Genomic DNA, 20,521 nt, shown 5'->3' with positions numbered 1-20,521 from the left:
ACACTGTTATGGGAGATCTGTGGCTGACAATGTTATGGAGGATCTGTGGCTGACACTGTTATGGAGGATCTGTGGCTGACACTGTTATGGGGGATCTGTGGCTGACAATGTTATCAGGGTTCTGTGGCTGACACTGTTATGGGGGATCTGTGGCTGACAATGTTATCAGGGTTCTGCGGCTGACACTGTTATGGGGATCTGTGGCTGACAATGTTATCAGGGATCTGTGGCTGACACTGTTATGGTGGATCTGTGGCTGACAATGTTATCGAGGATCCTTGGCTAACACTGTTATGGGGGATATGTGTTGGACATGTAGCCTAATGGACAATCCATTAGGCTACATGCACACAACAGTGAAAAATGTCTATGTGACTGCCGTCTAAGTAACGGTCGTCACACTGCCATTTTTAGCACCAGTGAATAGCGTCCGTCCAAAAATAGGACATGTCCTATATTTGGCAGTTTTCACGGCCGGACGGACCCCATTGAAATCAATGGGACCGTTTTTAACGGCCGTTAAAAACAGGTACACAGGCCATTTAGGGGTTAAAAATAAATATACAACTCACCTCATCCACTTGCTCGCGGTGCGGCAGTCTCTTCTCTCTTCATTGAGCAGGACCTGCGGAAGGACCTACGATCTGCGTGGTGATGTAACAACATGGGAGAGCACAGTGATGTCATCACGCACCTTCGGCAGGTCCTGTTCTGTGAAGAGAGAAGAGACTGCTGCAGCGCGAGCAAGTGGATAAGGTGAGGGTTTGTTGTTTTTTGGTTGCAGGATACTATGGGGGCATTATATAAACCATGAGGGGGCCCTAAAAAAATAAACACACTATGGGGGACATTAATTTAGCTGGGGGCCTACATGGGGGCATTATTAAAGCTGGGGGCATAAAAAAAAAAGATATACACTGTGGGGGACATTTATTTAGCTGGGGGCCTACCATCCTGTGGGTGTTCTCAGAAAGGTGGGTCTAGAAATACCTGCCAATCAAATTCATCCATTTTTCATGTCTTTTTTTAATGGACATGAAAAACTGATGCAAAACGGACATTAAAATGGACACATTGCCAGAAAATGGATGGACACACTGATGTAAAATGGCCATGAAAAACTGACAGTGTGTCCGTTTTTAACTGACATTTTTTTTCACTGTCGTGTGCATGAGACCTTAATCTTTACTTACTAACGTCCATATCAGGCAGGAGGGCAGGCGGGCACTGGCAGTGTAACTCACTACGTCACACGCCCGCTCTGCCTGCTTCATTCATAAAGTGGGCAGAACAGGCGCGTGACGTAGTGAGATACGCTGCCAGTGACCGCCCTCCTGCCTGATATGGACGTTAGTAAGTGAAGATCAATGGATTGCATTGAAGATTATTATAGTTAAACAATGCCTACAGTTATAGATAGGATTACTACAGAGAGTGGGGCCCGGTGCAATACAATACAGTGACTGCAACAGGCCCCGCTGCCATTCAAAACTAGATGCCAGCCCCCAGTCCCTCCTCTCTCCCCACTGATACACTCTCCGACCGAGCTGCGCAGCATGCGGTCAGTGGTGTATCAGTGTAAACTGCAGCATTCGCCCCATAAGATGCACTGCCATTCCCCCCCCCCCCCCCACTTAAAGGGCAAAAAATACAGTAGTAGTCATGAGAGAGCACAAAAGTGTTTGGGTGTTCGGCCCGAACCCGAGTATAATTGAAGAGAAGAGGGTGTCTGGTTCATAAAAAAAAAGGTTAGAAATTCATGGAAACACCATCAAAATGGTTTGGAAACAGTAATAAGAGGATAGCTGGATGTGTCTTAGACTCCTATTATGTACGACATACGATAGACAACCACACAAAGGCTATATGCCAAAAGCCAGGTATGTGCAAGCCATCAATCTATCCATGAGACAGATGACAGGCTTAGTCAGCATACCTTACAATGGCTGCCTTGTGCACTATGAGATATTCCAAACCCAGGGCCGGACTGGCCATAGGGCAGACCGGGCATTTGCCCGGTGGGCCGGGCCGCCTCAGGGGGGCCACCTCAGGGTTCGAGTTTGTGTGCCGTGACTGCCGGCCGGGTATGGCCTAATCACACCCCTGTCACTGTGACTGCTCCGCCTCCTGCCAGCCCCGGCCGCCCACTGTGACACAATGAACAGACACATATACTGACTGTGTGAGACTGTGCTCCGCCTCCTGTGCTCCGCCTCCTGTGCTCCGCCTCCGTGCTCTGCTCGCTCACTCCGACGTCACGCGCCTGCTCCGCCTTCAGTGTGGGAGGAGCAGCGCGTGCGACGTAACGTAGTGAGTGACGTCACGTCACAGTTACGCTGCCGCCGGCCGCCAAGTTTGAATGTTGAAGAGCGGGACTGGAGCACTGCCACGCCACCAGCTTCTGCCTGCCAGTGCCCGCCCCTGCGCCCCAGTAGTGCCCAACTGGCTGTCGCTGCCGCCTGCCCATGCCCACAGTCTGCCACAGACTGTGCAGTAAGTTAGTGATGATAGTGAATCGTGATAGATTATATTAGATAAGATAGTAACTTATGTAAGTGAGCTATTGAGCTTGTAAATAAACTTGTGCAAAGTATATGAGTAGTTAGTAACTACTCATATACTTTGCACAAGTTTATTTACAAGCTCAATAGCTCACTTACATAAGGAACAGCGGGGTCTGTCTTACAATAGGGAGGGACACTGTTATGGGGGGGGGGGTATATCTGTGGATCATGTGGATGATGACACATATATATAGCACAAGATGCTTGCGCTGCCATATATGTGTGTCATCCACAGATCCCCCCCGGCCACCCATAACAGTGTCATCCACAGATGCCGCCATAACAGTGCCATGCAATCCACAGATATCCCCTTAACAGTCTATTAAGGGGATATCTGTGGATGACACTGTTATGGGGTGGGGTCTGTGGATGACGCACTGTTAATAACAGTGCATCATCCACAGATGCCCATAACAGTACGTCATCCACAGATGCCCCCATAACCGTGTGTCATCCACTGATGCCCATAACAGTGTGCCATCCACAGGTCCCCCATAACAGTGTGCCATCCAAAGGTCCCCCATAACAGTGTGCCATCCACAGGTCCCCCATAACAGTGTGCCATCCACAAGTCCCCCATAACAGTGTGCCATCCACAGGTCCCCCATAACAGTGTGCCATCCACAGGTCCCCCATAACAGTGTGCCATCCACAGGTCCCCCATAACAGTGTGCCATCCACAGGTCCCCCATAACAGTGTGCCATCCACAGGTCCCCCATAACAGTGTGCCATCCACAGGTCCCCCATAACAGTGTGTCATCTACAGGTCCCCCATAACCGTGTGTCATCCACAGGTCCCCCATAACAGTGTGCCATCCACAGGTCCCCCATAACAGTGTGTCATCCACAGGTCCCCCATAACAGTGTGCCATCCACAGGTCCCCCATAACAGTGTGTCATCCACAGGTCCCCCATAACAGTGTGTCATACTGTCATCCACAGATCCCCCATAACAGTGTGTCATACTGTCATCCACAGATCCCCCATAACAGTGCACCTGCGCACTGAGGAGAGACAGAAAGGAGGGCACATAATCAGTGGAAGCAAGCAGAGGACGTCACAGCAGGCGACTGAACAGCTTCTTTTGTAAGTAAATTGTTTTATTATAAATGTAGTTTAATGTTTTTGTCTTTTATTATATTCTGGCTTTTGCTTGGTTATGTATGATGCTTTTTGATAATAAGTAAATGTAGTGGTGCTATAATGTGGACCCCAGGCCTCTCTGATGTCCTGCAGGCTGGGCTGGCGCTGTGGCAGCATACGGTTGGTCAGGCAGCAGAAAGGCTCTGGGGCTGTCATTGTGCTCTGGAACTTTTCCCTTCACAGCCACTGCTACCTCTCATACAGTGCAGACTCTGCAGGAGGCATTCCGTTTGCTCTCCGTCCTCTTAAAAGTCTATGGGAATCAAAACGGATCCATCTGGTTACTGTTATGCAAGACGGAAAACAAAGTCCTGTCGACAGGACTTTGTTTTCCGTCTTGCATAAGGGGACCCAGACTGATCCGTTATGCTTTCTCATAAACTTCTATTAGGACAGAGCAAAACGGAATGTCTCTTAGGGTCCATTCACACGTCCGTTGTCTCTTTCCTGATCTGTTCAGTTTTTTGCGGAACAGATCTGGACCCATTCATTTTCAATGGGTCCTGAAAAAAAATCGGACAGCTCAATGTCAGATTTTTTTTCAGGACCCATTGAAAATGAATGGGTACAGAACTGGTCCAGATCTGTTCTGCAAAAAACGGAACAGATCAGGAAAGAAACAACGGACGTTTGAATGGACCCTTAAAGGTTTCCGTTTTGCATTCCATCTGGCCATTCCGTTATATTCCGTTTGAAACGGAACCTATAACGGAATGGCATAACGCAGATGTAAACCCACCCTGTACGGAATAGGTGGTATTTGCCAGAGTTGCTGGAGAACTGTGAGTGCAATTTCGGGGGCACTGACCTGTACAGGGTGTGAGGATGGGGAGGTGGAGATCCACTGAGGATATTATAAGACTTTTCTGTAGCTTCCTATATTGTTGCAAAGCTTGTGTGTTGGCTGAAGCCTTCCTATCTTACTGGTGGCTGGCCCTGCCCCTCAATTGTGCTTCCGGGTTTGGCTCCGCCCCTAGACTGCAAGGGGGTGGGGCCTGTTGGGGGTCATGTGATTGGGCTGCTCAGTCAAAAATGCCCGGGCCTATTTTTTGTCCCAGTCCGGCCCTGTCCAAACCAGTTCTCATCTGACTGAGAACCAGTAAGCCTCAAAGTTATTTTGCATTTGTTGGATGTCTTGGTTGGACCTGCACACCTAGATCAATATCATTAGGGCGACAAAAAGTTTTCCGATTGCATAAACATGGGCATATAGGAAATACATGCAAATGAGCAGAATCTACAAAAGGGGGTAATTGAACTTGGATGATGTACAAGTGGAATAAATGGAGTCCAGACTTGTAGTAATGTTGAACAGTTGCTTTTACTTGGTATAAATTGGTAATCCAAACAGCTTCCAAACGATATCTTGGTCATCAGCAGGTATTGGCTTAACTTTGGCAGGCAAATACTTATGTGCAACAATCTCAGCACTGCTATACTTGGCTGGATAAATAGGAAACTCTTCCTCTTCTGTTGGAACTTAAGTTAGCTGTAGTCTGTAGTCTGTCTCTTACTTATAACCCTAGAAACTTCTTGTCCTGGCTTTATAGTACCTCAAGCTTTGGCTCAGCTTGGATGAAGGCAATGCAAGCCCAGGAGGGGACAAGCAACCATGTAGGCTTCAGAGGCAGGGCCGCTGGGCCTAGCAGAGAAGGCAGTGCTCTGCTAGCCAGCACACAACCTCTCCCTAAGGCCTCTTTCACACTACCATATGGCTCTTTCAGTGTTTTGCAGTCCGTTTTTCATGGATCCGTTGTTCCATTTTTTTTGTTTCCGTTGTGTTTCCGTTTCCGTTCCGTTTTTCCGCTCCGTTTTTCCGTATGGCATATACAGTATACAGTATTTACATAGAAAAAATTGGGCTGGGCATAACATTTTCAATAGATGGTTCCGCAAAAACGGAATGGAAACGGAAGACATACGGATGCATTTCCATATGTGTTCCGTTTTTTTGGCGGACCAATTGACTTGAATGGAGCCATGGAACGTGATTTGCAGGCAATAATAGGACATGTTCTATCTTTCAACGGAACGGAAAAACGGAAATACAGAAAAGGGAATGCATACGGAGTACATTCCGTTTTTTTGCGGAACCATTGAAATGAATGATTCCGTATACGAACTGTAAACGGAACGCAAAAACCGGCCCGCAAAACGGAAAAAAAAAACCGGTAGTGTGAAAGAGGCTTAAGGAGGGTGGACTAGACTGCTCCCTAACTAACTCCTCCCTCTCTAGAGAGGGCTGGAAGGAACCAGAAAGTTCCTCTCCAGGGAAACTATCTCTGCCAATTGCTGCCGCCATCTGCTGATGTACCAGAAAATTACACTTGAACATAACAGTTTCAGGAATAAACATGCACATTATTGGTAATACATCAGGTGATATAAATTAGCACGTAGGAAAGTGGTAGCAAGGTGCCAATCCTTTCTATGGATTGGTGCCCAGAACTGAACTGCATTACATCCCTGTCCCAGGAGTCCATGCCTCGCTTAATACATGACAATACCTGGTAGCTGATTGACATTGTATGCTGTTATTTAATCTACCATCTACAAGGACACCCAAATCCTTTTCTATAAGTGACTCTCCTAGTGATACATCCTCTAGGACATTTGTAGCACATAGATTATTACTACCCAGATGCATAATCTCATTTGCCAAGTTGATGCCCAATCACTCAGAGTGTATTTTTTGGACATCTTCCTTAGACTGCATAGTACTACATAGCTTGGTGTCATCAAAAAAAGAAATGTGCTATTATTCCCATCCTCAATATCATTAATAAATAAATTAAATTATAGCGGACCCAGCACTGAACCTTGGGGTACACCACTTATCACCCGGGACCATTCTGAATAGGAATCATTGACCACAACTCACTGGACACGGTCCTTCTGCCATATTTCAATACAATTACAGACTATATTTTCCAAGCCTATAGACCTTATTGTACCTATTAAATGTCTATGAGGGACAGTATCAAATGTCTTTGCAAAATCCAGAAACACTACATCCACAGCTTCCCCTCTGTTCAGGCTTCTACTCACCTCCTCATAAAAACAAATCAGGTTAGTCTGAGAACTTCTGTCCTTGGTAAACCCATGTTGGTTATCACTTATGATATTATTTACAGTCACATTTTCCCACAACAGAAGTTAAACTAACTGGTCTATAATTACATGTAGAGGACCTAGATCCTTTTTGAATATAGGCACCACATTTGCCTTGTGCCAGTCACTTGGCACTGTACCAGTACCTAGAGAATCTCTAAACATTTTAAAGGGGCACAGCAATGACTGAACTGTGCTCTTTAAGAACTCTTGGGTGTAATCCATCTGGACCCGAAGCCTTGTTCACATTTACCTTATTTTTCTTAGCTTTGACCATATATATAGAAATGGGCTTGCGGTTCGCCCAGCGGCTGTTTTGCGGCGAACCTTGCGCGTTCGCGATTCAAACATATGGCGATGTCCGCCAGCGCCATATTCTTTTGCATTGCGCTGAATTTTGACCACTGACACATCCATCAGGTGGGACAGGACATCCAATTGAGATGTTTCAGCACATGGACACACCCCCACCCTATAAAAGAACCCAATCTGGCAGCCATTTTACATTCTGTGTTTCGCCAGTGTAGGAAGAGGTTGCTTTGTGGAGCAGGGACAGGCTGTTAGGGACACAAAACGGTAGCGAATAGGGCCACAAAAGTCTTTTTAAAGACTGGTTTCATTGTGCTATCGATAGGTCTGATATACTGAGGGGTGTGACATACTTATAATATATTTCCAACATAGAAAGTATATTATAGTGCATTTGTATTGTACATCAGTTGTGTGCGGTTCTGCTGCAATACCGCAGCTATCTAGAGGGACAAACGCTATTGGAACAACTAATTGCAACGGGTGTGATATACCTGTTGCCCCCCAAAAAACTGATTGAGGGGTGTGAAATACCTTCTTCTACCAAATATTGATTGAGGGGTGCAATATACCTGCTTCCAAAAAATACTGATTAAGGGGTTTGATATACATGTTTCCACCAAATATTGATTGAGGTCTGCGATATACCTGCTTCAGCAAAATACTGATTAAGGGGTTTGATATACCTACTTCTACAAATATTGATTGAGGGTTGTGATATACCTGCTTCCACAAAATATTGATTGAGGCCTGCGATATACCTGCTTCCACAAAATACTGATTAAGGGGTTCGATATACATGTTTCTACCAAATACTGATTGAGGGCTGCGATATACCTGCTTCCACAAAATACTGATTAAGGGGTTTGATATACCTGTTTCTACCAAATATTTATTGAGGCCTGCAATAAACCTGCTTCCACAAAATACTGATTAAGGGGTTCGATATACCTGTTTCCACCAAATATTGATTGAGGCCTGCGATATACCTGCTTCCACAAAATACTGATAAAGGGGTTTGATATACCTGCTTCCACCAAATATTGATTGAGGCCTAGGGGTTAGGGGTATGAGAGATATAGAAAAAATAGGGGGAGGGGAACGGGAAGATAGGGAAAGACGGGTAAGGGATTTTCGGGGTGGGGAGGGGCGCCAAAGGATGCCTGAACAAAAAAAAAGGACTGGAGAGTCAGAGAGTGAGGTGATGAGGCTGCTTCACACCAAACAATGATCTGACTGGCAGGCCGTAGTAAACACAATTAAAGAATGGGAAAAAGGTGGTGGAGCGCCTAGTTGAGGTCAGAGAAACAGGTAATTAGGAAGCTATATCAATCAGAAATTTTAAGATTTTACTCTATAGCGTCAGACCGGAGACCATAGAAACCCAAGATGTGGGGATAAACAGTTGTTAGACACCTGCTAATAAACAGTTGGTACACACCCATTATGAAGTGATAGGCGCCCAGTGTCCAGGGAGTCCCAGAGGTTGGGTACACTAAATAATTTATTTTAGTAGAGTTTTGTGGAAGTGAACAAGATCAAAAATGTAATTACTAAAGAAATTACCAACAATAAAATCTGAATGTATCAGTATGTTTAGGCCACATCAGGACCTGTACACTCTTCGTATAGTACTCACTTCATCAGGGAGGGAGGCGCAAGATAAACTAAAGACGCTTGACCCCAAACCCTCCCTCGCCGAGTTCGCATGTAGAATGGTAAATTCCTTTGTGTCCTCCACACAGATGACCTGATGGACTCTCAATGTACATCAAGGTAGTTCTTTATTAAAGATGAGCTCAACGCATTTTGGGGTATCAATCACCCCTTCATCAGGAGCAGAGCATAACGATTACATTGTGCTATAGGGTATATACATATATATATATATATATATATATATATATATATATGTACAGTACAGACCAAAAGTTTGGACACACCTTCTCATTCAAAGAGTTTTCTTTATTTTCATGACTATGAAAATTGTAGATTCACACTGAAGGCATCAAAACTATGAATTAACACATGTGGAATTATATACATAACTAAAAAGTGGGAAACAACTGAAAATATGTCATATTCTAGGTTCTTCAAAGTAGCCACCTTTTGCTTTGATTACTGCTTGCACACTCTTGGCATTCTCTTGATGAGCTTCAAGAGGTAGTCACCTGAAATGGTTTTCACTTCACAGGTGTGCCCTGTCAGGTTTAAAAAAGTGGGATTTCTTGCCTTATAAATGGGGTTGGGACCATCAGTTGCATTGTGGAGAAGTCAGGTGGATAGACAGCTGATAGTCCTACTGAATAGACTGTTAGAATTTGTATTATGGCAAGAAAAAAGCAGCTAAGTAAAGAAAAACGAGTGGCCATCATTACTTTAAGAAATTAAGGTCAGTCAGTCCGAAAAATTGGGAAAACTTTGAAAGTGCCCCCAAGTGCAGTCACAAAAACCATCAAGCGCTACAAAGAAACTGGCTCACATGCGGACCGCCCCAGGAAAGGAAGACCAAGAGTCACCTCTGCTGCGGAGGATAAGTTCATCCGAGTCACCAGCCTCAGAAATCTCAGGTTAACAGCAGCTCAGATTAGAGACCAGGTCAATGCCACACAGAGTTCTAGCAGCAGACACATCTCTAGAACAACTGTTAAGAGGAGACTGTGTGAATCAGGTCTTCATGGTAGAATATCTGATAGGATACCACTGCTAAGGACAGGCAACAAGCAGAATAGACTTGTTTGGGCTAAAGAACACAAGGAATGGACATTAGACCAGTGGAAATCTGTGCTTTGGTCTGATTAGTCCAAATTTGAGATCTTTGGTTCCAACCACCGTGTCTTTGTGCGACGCAGAAAAGGTGAACGGATGGACTCTACATGCCTGGTTCCCATCGTGAAGCATGGAGGAGGAGGTGTGATGGTGTGGGGGTGCTTTGCTGGTAACACTGTTGGGGATTTATTCAAAATTGAAGGCATACTGAACCAGCATGGCTACCACAGCATCTTGCAGCGGCATGCTATTCCATCTGGTTTGCGTTTAGTTGGACCATCATTTATTTTTCAACAGGACAATGACCCCAAACACACCTCCAGGCTGTGTAAGGGCTATTTGACCATGATGACCTGGCCTCCACAGTCACCGGACCTGAACCCAATCGAGATGGTTTGGGGTGAGCTGGACCCTGCAGAGTGAAGGCAAAAGGGCCAACAAGTGCTAAGCATCTCTGGGAACTCCTTCAAGACTGTTGGAAGACCATTTCAGGATGACTACCTCTTGAAGCTCATCAAGAGAATGCCAAGAGTGTGCAAAGCAGTAGTCAAAGCAAAAGGTGGCTACTTTGAAGAACCTAGAATATGACATATTTTCAGTTGTTTCACACTTTTTTGTTATGTATATAATTCCACATGTGTTAATTCATAGTTTTGATGCCTTCAGTGTGAATCTACAATTGTCATAGTCATGAAAATAAAGAAAACTCATTGAATGAGAAGGTGTGTCCAAACTTTTGGTCTGTACTGCATATACCACAACAATAAGGGGAAAAAATGTGTATCGCATGGTAAAACGTGCACTTCCGATCACGTGACACCTGAAACGGAAGTGCAGTTTTTCGTTTAAAAGCATAAATAGGAATACAAACAATATTACTTTAAAAGTCCAGCTGGGAAGGAGAAGGGGGGAATGGAAATAGTTTAGGTAATCTAAAGAACATTATCATACATAATAAAAAAGAATGGAGTCCTCATGGGGAAGGCATAGGCACTGCCTCCCGGCCACATGACCGGAGACTCGGGTATGCGTTCCACCTGTGTAAAGTCTTCTGGCCTTGTGACCGGAAGTTTGAGCGTGTGTTCCACCTGTGGGGAGCAAAGACTGAAATTTTGACTATGCGTTCCACCCGTAGAACGCAACATGTCGGACTAGATGCGATCAATGAGAGGTGCAAGTGGAGAGATTGGTATGCATTATGTCTGGTTGAATAAAAAATTTAAACAGCATATATTCTGCATGACAGATGTTGTGGCATAAAATTATGCCTGTTGATCATGTGGTGGGTCAGGACAAGAGAAGGGAGGGAAGGATTAAATCAAAAATATAATCTCTCTCTCTCTATACATATATATATATATATATATATATATATATATACATATATATTTATATATATACTTATGACTAGCCTTTCAGCACCTTCAGGCTAAAAAGAATTCTACTAAAAATGAATAAATGTGCCTAAAAATACTTTAAAATTCATATATATTATATCCAAAGTGCAAATAAATAATTAAATAAATAAATGTATCGCCTATAATAGATGGTTGGACACATATGTTTGTAAAGATGTGGGGGGAAAACAGGATAAAGAGAAAGAGGGGGGAGGGGGGTGCACGTTTTACCATGTGATACCCATTTTTCCCCCTTATTGTTTGTACTATATATATATATATATATATATATATATACCCTATAGCACAATGTAATCCTTATGCTCTGCTCCTGATGAAGGGCTGATTGATACCCCGAAACGCGTTGAGCTCATCTTTAATAAAGAACTACCTTGCTGTACATTGAGAGTCCACCGGGTCATCTGTTTGGAGGACACAAAGGAGTTTACCATTCTACATGCGACCTCGGCGAGGGAGGGTTTGGGGTCAAGTGTCTTGAGTTTATCTTGTGCCTCCCTCCCTGGTGAAATGAGTACTATACAAAGTGTGTACGGGTCCTGATGTGGCCTAAACATACTGATACATTCAGATTTTATTGTTGGTAATTTCTTTAGTAATTTAATTTTTGATCTTGTTCACGTCCACAAAACTCTTTTAAAAATTTTTTTTTAGTGTACCCAACATCTGGGACTCCCTGGACACTGGGCGCCTATAACTTTATAATGGGTGTGTACCAACTGTTTATCAGCAGGTGTCTAACAACTGTTTAACCCCACACCTTGGGTTTCTTTGGTCTCCGTTCTGACGCTATAGAGTAAAATCTTTACATTTCTGATTGATATAGCTTCCTAATTACCTGTTTCTCTGACTTCAACTAGGCGCTCCACCACCTTTTTCCCATTCTTTTTTTTTTAAACTCGTTTTATTGAAAAAGGGTAACAAGGCACTTACACGGTACAGACAAACGCACACAGAATATGTTGCATGCAGCATACAGTGACAGGTACATCAATTATATCTGGCATAGGTACAACAGAGCACATCATTCCGTACTAAACTTGTCATATAGGACCTGCATACATTCCTGATAAATAGTACATTCCATGAGGCTCAGGAGAAACGCATATCATTCCCAGCGCAACATCTCAAGAATCCACAGAGACTGCAGAACCAGGCGAGGTAGTCAGGTTAGAATCACACCACAGACCCCACACTTTTTGAAATTTCTCAGGACATTTTCTGTTCACATAAAGTACTTTTTCATACGGTATAATCTGGTTGACAAGTTTCTTCCATATGCCTACTGTAGGGTATTCCTCCGCCATCCACTTAATGGCAATCACTTTGCGGGCCATAAAAAGGGATTCGCTCAGAAGTATTTTATTATAGTGAGTCCAGCCATCATTATCCAAAATACCCAGCAGACAAACCTTGGGACATAGAGGTATAGGGCCCATTCCTAGGGATGATAAGATTGCAAGCACATCATGCCAATATGATCTGATGTGTCCGCACTCCCACATCATATGCCAGAAGTCGGCATTGCTATGAGCACACCTAAGGCAATCCGGCTGGGACATTCTCCCCATCTTATGCAGCCTGGTAGGAGTCAGGTAACTGCGGTGCAGCATAAACAATTGGATGAGCCTATTGTTAACCGAGGGTGACACACGAATCACAGCCTCCAGTGCATCCACCCATTCTTCTGCAGTGAGGTGGGGAATGTTCCCTTTCCATCTAGTCTCAGCCAGTATGGGCTGTGAGGCCATCCGCAACCCCAGCAGGTAAGTATACAGAGCTGAGATTATGCCCTTTGGTCCCTGTGATTTAATGACTCCGATCAAAGGATAGGAGGAAATGGCCCTGTTCCGGTCCCTAAATTGCTCGCGCAAGGCATGTCTGATCTGCAGATATCTAAAGAATTGAGTACGCTCCAACCCAAATTTCTCCTGAACCTGGGAGAAGGAATAGAGGATGCCATCCTTATACAAGTCCCTTAGCGCAGTTATACCTGCAGACACCCAAGTGTGAGTGCCTTCTATAGACTGCAAGTGCGGGAATAATGGATTATCCCATAAGGGGATATCATCCGGCCAGTCCTGGTATTGACGCAATTTGGCATCTCTCCAGGCCTGCTGTGCCAACTTGTGAATCTGCAGCAGTTTCCCAGATACAGACTCAGCCCCCTCCAGCACCGGCCATAGACTCGACTGTCCCAAATACTGTTGTAAGTAAAATTCCATGTTCAACAGAGGCTTTCCATCCACCCAGTTAACCAGAAATCTCAACTGGCCTGCAAGGAAGTATAAATGGAAGTCTGGCAGCGCTGCACCGCCCCGCAAATTAGAGCGCTGCAAAGTGTGCAAGGCAAGTTTATGTCTAGCTCTGCCCCAAACGAACTGACCCATTAGTGAGTGAAGACGGTCAAAGAAACTACGCGGTATTGGAGTACAAGCATGTTCCAATAGGTATAGCCCCTTAGGTAAAAGGATCATCTTTATCAAATTGATTCTTCCCATGATCGATATAGGAAGTGTTCTCCAAATTTTAAATTTACCAGAAAAGACATGTTCCAGCGGGGCAATATTTTTAGTGTAGGCCTCCCTCGGCTCTCTAGTAATATAAACCCCCAAATATTTAAGATGATCCACTATCTTGAGGTTATGACAGACATCAGGCCAGTCAGAGTTCCACAAAGGCATTAGTGCTGACTTGGACCAATTAATGAGTAGCCCTGAATACTTCCCAAACACTTCTATAATAGTGATCGCCCGTGGTAGAGAGATGTCCAGTCTATCAAGAAATAGAATGAGGTCATCCGCATAGAGGCCTACTCTGTCTTCCCTCCCATCCATACTAACTCCAGAATATATTAGATCTTGCCGGATCCGAATGGCCAAGTGTTCAATGGCAATGGCAAACAAGAGGGGGGAGAGGGGGCAACCCCGCCTCGTACCTCTCTGCAAGTTAAAGTAAGCTGAAGTCGTGCCATTCACTAGGATGTTAGCTCTAGGGCATCTATATAATATCCGGATCCACTGCATGAACCTAGGCCCAAAGCCGAACCTCCCCATGACCCTCATCAAAAACGGCCACTCCAGTGAGTCAAAGGCCTTAGCCGTATCCAACGAGGCCAGGGCCCAATGTCTATCATGATGAACACCAATTTGGGCTATAACTTGGGTCCTACGAATATTACCCGAGGTCGAGCGTCCAGGCATAAACCCCGTCTGATCACTGTGTATAATACTAGTAATTATTTTGTTCAACCTATTGGCGAAGATCTTTGCCAGAATCTTGTAATCTAGGTTTAACAAAGAAATTGGCCGATAGGATGCACAATCTAAGGGGTCCTTGTCCGGCTTCAGTAGTACCACTATGGTTGCTTCATAAAGGGAGTCCGGTAATCTGCCCACTCGCCAGGCTTCCTGAAACATCACCTTAAGCTGAGGCACTAACTTATCTGCATACTTGGAGTATATTTCTAGAGGCAGGCCGTCCGGACCAGGAGCCTTCCCATTTGCCAGATCACCAATAGCCTCCTGAATCTCTTCTACAGTGATATCTTCCTCTAATCTATCGCGATCTGCCATTGATAAACTCGGGTGCTCCACTTCATTCAGATACTGCTCTAGGTCTACCTCCGTATATTCCACCCTGGTGAGATATAAGCTCTGGTAAAAGTCAGCGAAGCATGCTAAAATATCTGGCACAGAATCCCTAATCTCCCCGTCCGAGGTGCGTATCCTCAAAACTGGCGGAGCTGAGAAATTCTTATGGACAATATGCGCCAGTACTCGCCCTGCCTTGTCCCCCATCTCAAAAGCCTGCTGTTTGTAAAAGAACACTTTGCGGTTGCTTTTTTCCTTGAGGTGAACCAAATACATCCTGCCTTTCCGCATCCAATCCTGCCGATTTGCGTCAGAAGGGTCCAACGCAAACCTTGCCTCCGCCTCCCTAACACATGCATTGAGAGAATCCTCCTTCCTTCTAGTGTCCCTTTTAATAAAGGAGATGGATGACTTAAGACACCCCCTAAGATAAGCCTTCAGCGTATCCCACAACAGCAGAGGGTTAGTGTCTGCGTCCTGCACCTCCAGAAACACCTGCAATTGATCCGGGATCCTATCTTGTTCTTTCAGGAGGGTAAGCCAAAATGGGTGTATTCTCATCCTGGCGCTGGGGCTACATCCCTGTGTTGAATTGAACCTCGCTATCAAAGGCGCATGGTCCGAGACACTCTGAGGGCCATGCGCAATATCTGCCAGCTCAAGGTATATTTCAGGGGAACCAAACATGTAGTCAATTCTAGACATTGCTCCTGAAGAGGGAGTAAAACAGGAGTACTCAATAGAGTCTGGGTGCTTTTCCCTCCACAAATCCAACCATCCCATCTCCCCGATCCACGCCGCTAATAAGCTGGGCGGACTAGAAACCGGGGGTGCAGGATTAGCATGGAAACGATCCATCTGTGGGTTCATAGTCATATTCAAATCCCCTATGCACAGCAGCCTAGCATGTGGATACTGGGCTGCAAACGTGGCTGCAGTTTGAAGGACTGACATATTGGCAGGGGGGGGACAGTAAATGTTAAGAATCACAAACGGGACATTATTCACATGTGCATGCACAAATATAAACCCGCCATCCGGGTCCGTCTCAACTGCGTGCGGTTCCCATCTAATGGAGCGGTTAATTACTAGCGACACTCCCTTAGAGTGAGAAGTGCCAAACGAATGGCCAGACCACTGTACCCATGGTTTCTGTAACCTCCCCGCAGTTTCGGCTGTGAGATGGGTCTCCTGCAGGCTAAGTATGTGCGGGTTATATCTGCGGACATGAGCAAAGACAGATATTCTTTTACCCAGATCTCCCAGTCCCCTCACATTCCATGACATCAACACTATGGCAGCCATTTGACCCATAACATTGATCTATGCACAAAGCCATTCTCCCTCCGTCTCCCCCACTCTCTGCAACCCCCCCATCTTCCCCAGTACATATACGCTGCTGTCTGCATGCATTGCTATACCATACAGTGCCAAAACATAATACAAACATTGAAATCTGAACCAGTTATGCTGTGAAACAACATAAAGACATATATCACAACGCCAAAAATCAGGCAAAAATGTCTCAGTGGCTAAATAGTCAGGGACCAGCATATCACTAGATGTAAAAAGAATATGCCGGTATCCGACCAGCTCCCTTAGCACGATACACGTCGTGCCTGCAGCAATTCTTCAGTGTACAATATAAACGGCAAAACTCACGCCAAGTCCAGAGCAGCAAACAGGGGTCCGGTGCAAGTGAAAAAAAAAACAAAAAAAAAAAACGCCGCGCTGATATCGCCACCAGCTCGGATCAACCGCCCGGGTCCGGACAAAAATGAGAGCCAGATTGCTGGCACATTAATATACTTCATGGAGGTGGCGGCAATCTCCGCGATTTTCTTGCGGCCCACTCATCCGCTTCTCTGGGATCCGTGAAGAAATGAGATCTCTCTCCATCCACCACTCTCAGCCTGGCCGGATAGGCCATGGAATACGGTAAGTTCATGTCCCTGAGTCTCTTTTTGACGGCCACAAAAGTCGCCCGTTTCTTCTGAAGCTCGGCGGAGAAATCAGGGAACAAGGACACCTTGGCGTTTTCATGCATGACGGTCTGCATCTTTCTTGCTTGGGTGAGGATTATGTCGCGGTCCTTCCAGTTTAACATGCGGGCTAGGAGCGGCCTGGGCGGTGCCCCCGGTGGTGGCGGTCGGGCCGGGACCCTATGGGCCCGCTCCACTGCATACGCCATAGAGAAAGACGCCTCAGGGAAAGTCGACCTGAACCAGGCCTCCAAGAAAGCCGCAGGATCTCGCCCCTCTGTTCTTTCAGGTAGGCCCAGGATACGCACGTTATTTCTCCTGGCCCTGTTCTCCAAATCATCGCATTTCTGTTGCCATAAGGATACCGAACCTTCTAGGGCCTGTATTTTAGCAGGAATGGGGCGAGTAAGGTCCTCCAGCTCAGAGATCCTCTCCTCCGTCCCCCGCACCCTTTCTCTGAGTTGTTGCACATCATGTCTCAGGAGGCCGACATCCACACGTACCTCCTCTATCTTGGTGGTAAGGGACGTTTGGCAGGCCAGTATCGCTGTCATCAGCTGCTCATGAGCCTCCTTCAGGGAGAGATCAGCCGCCTCCGGTTCCTCAGCAGCTGCCTGTTGTGCCGCTTGGCCGCGGGTGTGCTGCGTGCGTGGTGAGCCGGCTGCCGCGGCGCCATTATGGTGTTCTTGGCGCGCGAACTCTTTCAGCCGGTCAGCGGCCGCTTGTGCTTTGCTGGGCCCCATCTCCGGTAGCTATGAAGGATCAGTCGACCGTATGTCTCTGGATCAGGTTGAATGGCTGCAATGGCACTCAGGATGGCTCAGGATTAAGGTCGGGAGCTGGAGCTCAGATTAAGTGCGACCGTCCATGCCGGCTGCTAGCCACGCCCCCTTTTTCCCATTCTTTAATTGTGTCCACCAAATATTGATTGAGGCCTGCGATATACCTGCTTCCACAAAATACTGATTAAGGGGTTTGATATACCTGCTTCCACCAAATATTGATTGAGGCCTGCGATATACCTGCTTCCACAAAATATTGATTAAGGGGTTCCATATACCTGTTTCCACCAAATATTAATTGAGGCCTACGATATACCTGCTCCCACGAATAATGCTGTTCTCTAGGGATTTAAGCACAGGGTCATTTTGAAAATGACAGGCAGAGGAAGAGGCAGGCCGTTCCGCAGGGGTGGTAGGGGTTGCGCAGGGTGCACCATGCCGGAGCCTAAGTGGGAAGTTGGAGAAGGCGTGTGCGATTACTTCAAAGGGCGCACCAGAGTTGGTTGATTGGCTCACTCAGCCTTCCACTTCTGCACTCTCCTCATCCTCTGTATCTGCACCCTTCTCACTCTCTGCTGTGTGCACCCCCAAATACACCACAACCACCACCACCATAGCCCCTCCACTCGAGTTAAAGGATTTATTTTCCCATTCATTCCCAGACCTTACCGATGCGCAGCCATTCTTGACATCGGATGAGGAAGTGGAGGTAGCAACGGCTGCCACCCAGCGGTCTGACGACAGTACCCAGATCAGCCCAAGGAGGGAGGTCCCCGCTGTTTCTGCTTACTCTGAGATCTCAAATGTCAGTGGTGGTGAAGGTGACAATGATGACGTGTCGATGGACGTTACGTGGGAGCCTACAAGAGAGGAAGGATAAAAGTTTAGATGGAGAAATGGAGCAGCATAGAGTGAGGAGAAGGAGGAGAAGCAGGCAGAGCTCGCAAGGCACAGTACGCAAAAAGCAGACTGCAAATGTATCTGGAGTAAGCCATCCACCATGCACGGTCACTTCTGGCGCTCCCAGGACGCCGGCACAGGACTCCGCAGTGTGGGCTTTTTTTAACATGTCAGCTGCTGACAATAGTGTTGACATCTGCAGCCTGTGCTTTCAACATATAAGTCGCGGTAAGCCCAACACTCACCTAGGGACGATCCCCTTAAGAATGCACCTGACCTCTCATCACCGAGCCCAGTGGGAGCAACCCCGTCAGAACCCACAAAGCCACACTTCTGGCGCTCCACGTCCTGCCTATTCTCCTTCTCCTCTCTCCTCCTATTTGTTCTCCACTCCACCTTCCACCATCCCGTCTCGCGTTCATCTGGCAAAAGGCAGGCTTCCGTGGCCCAAATGTTCGAGCGTCTTTCCCAACGGCTGACCGCCAGTTTGTCAGAACTGCTAGCCCGCCAACTACTACCATATAAACTGGTGGACTCGGAGGACTTTAGAAAATTTGTGGCCATTGGCACACCGCATTGGAAGGTCCCCGGAAGGAAATATTTCTCCCAGAAGGGCACCCCAATGCTATATGGCCACGTTCAGAAGCAATTGAATATATCTCTGGCACAAAGTGTCAGTGCCAATATACAGTCGTGGCCAAAAGCTTTGAGAATTACATAAATATTGGAAAAGTTGCTGTTTAAGTTTTTATAATAGCAATTTGCATATACTCCAGAATGTTATGAAGAGTGATCAGATGAATTGCATAGTCCTTCTTTGCCATGAAAATTAACTTAATCCCAAAAAAACCTTTACACTGCATTTCATTGCTGTCATTAAAGGACCTGCTGAGATCATTTCAGTAATCGTCTTGTTAACTCAGGTGAGAATGTTGACGAGCACAAGGCTGGAGATCATTATGTCAGGCTGATTGGGTTAAAATGGCAGACTTGACCTGTTATAAGGAGGGTGATGCTTGAAATCATTGTTCTTCCATTGTTAACCATGGTGACCTGCAAAGAAACACGTGCAGCCATCATTGCGTTGCATTAAAATGGCTTCACAGGCAAGGATATTGTGGCTACTAAGATTGCACCTCAATCAACAATTTATAGAATCATCAAGAACTTCAAGGAAAGAGGTTCAATTCTTGTTAAGAAGGCTCCAGAGATGGATATTAAAATGATGAAAGATATACTACAGAATGTGTCTAGGACAGAGAATATAGTGGGGAGCATAGTGACGCAAATTGGGGCAGTGCAAATGGACGTCAGTATAATACGAGCAGATATGGAGAAATTAAGAGAGCGATTACATGAGATGGAAAAAAGGATTCCCTCCTTGGAATACTCGGTAGAGAAGTTAGAGAAAGAGGTTGTAAGTTTAAAAGAGATAAATAATAAAATGGAACAAAAATTAATAAATCAAGAAGATAGATCTAGGAGAGCAAATATAAGATGTGTAGGGATTCCAGAATGGGAAGAAGGGAATAACAGCGTAGACTTTATGGAGCGGTGGATAAAGGAGAATTGTAAGGAGGGAGTTCTTTCGCCCACTTTTGCTATTGAAAGAGCACACAGGGTCCCAGTGAAAAAGAGGGTCCCAGGGGACTATCCCAGACATATGTTGGTGAAATGTGTACTTTCTAAGGACCGGGCCATAATGCTGAGTTATGGAGCTGCCCTGTCTGCTGACTAGCAGAGGGGGGGGGGCTACTTAGAAGGGGGTGGGTCTGGGTGGGTATTGTGGAGAGGGGAGAGAGAGGGGTTCCTTATTTTTTTTTTCTTCCTCCTTTCTTTTCCTTTTTTTTTTGTTTGTTCTCTTCCTCCTCTGCTAGATGGTTAGGTTTGTCTCGCTGAACGTGAGAGGTTTGCGGGAAAGGATTAAGAGATATGCTGTCTTTGAGTGGATT

The sequence above is a fragment of the Bufo gargarizans genome, chromosome 4, assembly GCF_014858855.1.
Source record: "Bufo gargarizans isolate SCDJY-AF-19 chromosome 4, ASM1485885v1, whole genome shotgun sequence".
Taxonomy (NCBI): Eukaryota; Metazoa; Chordata; class Amphibia; order Anura; family Bufonidae; genus Bufo; species Bufo gargarizans.
Note: the sequence above shows the minus strand (reverse complement) of the source record.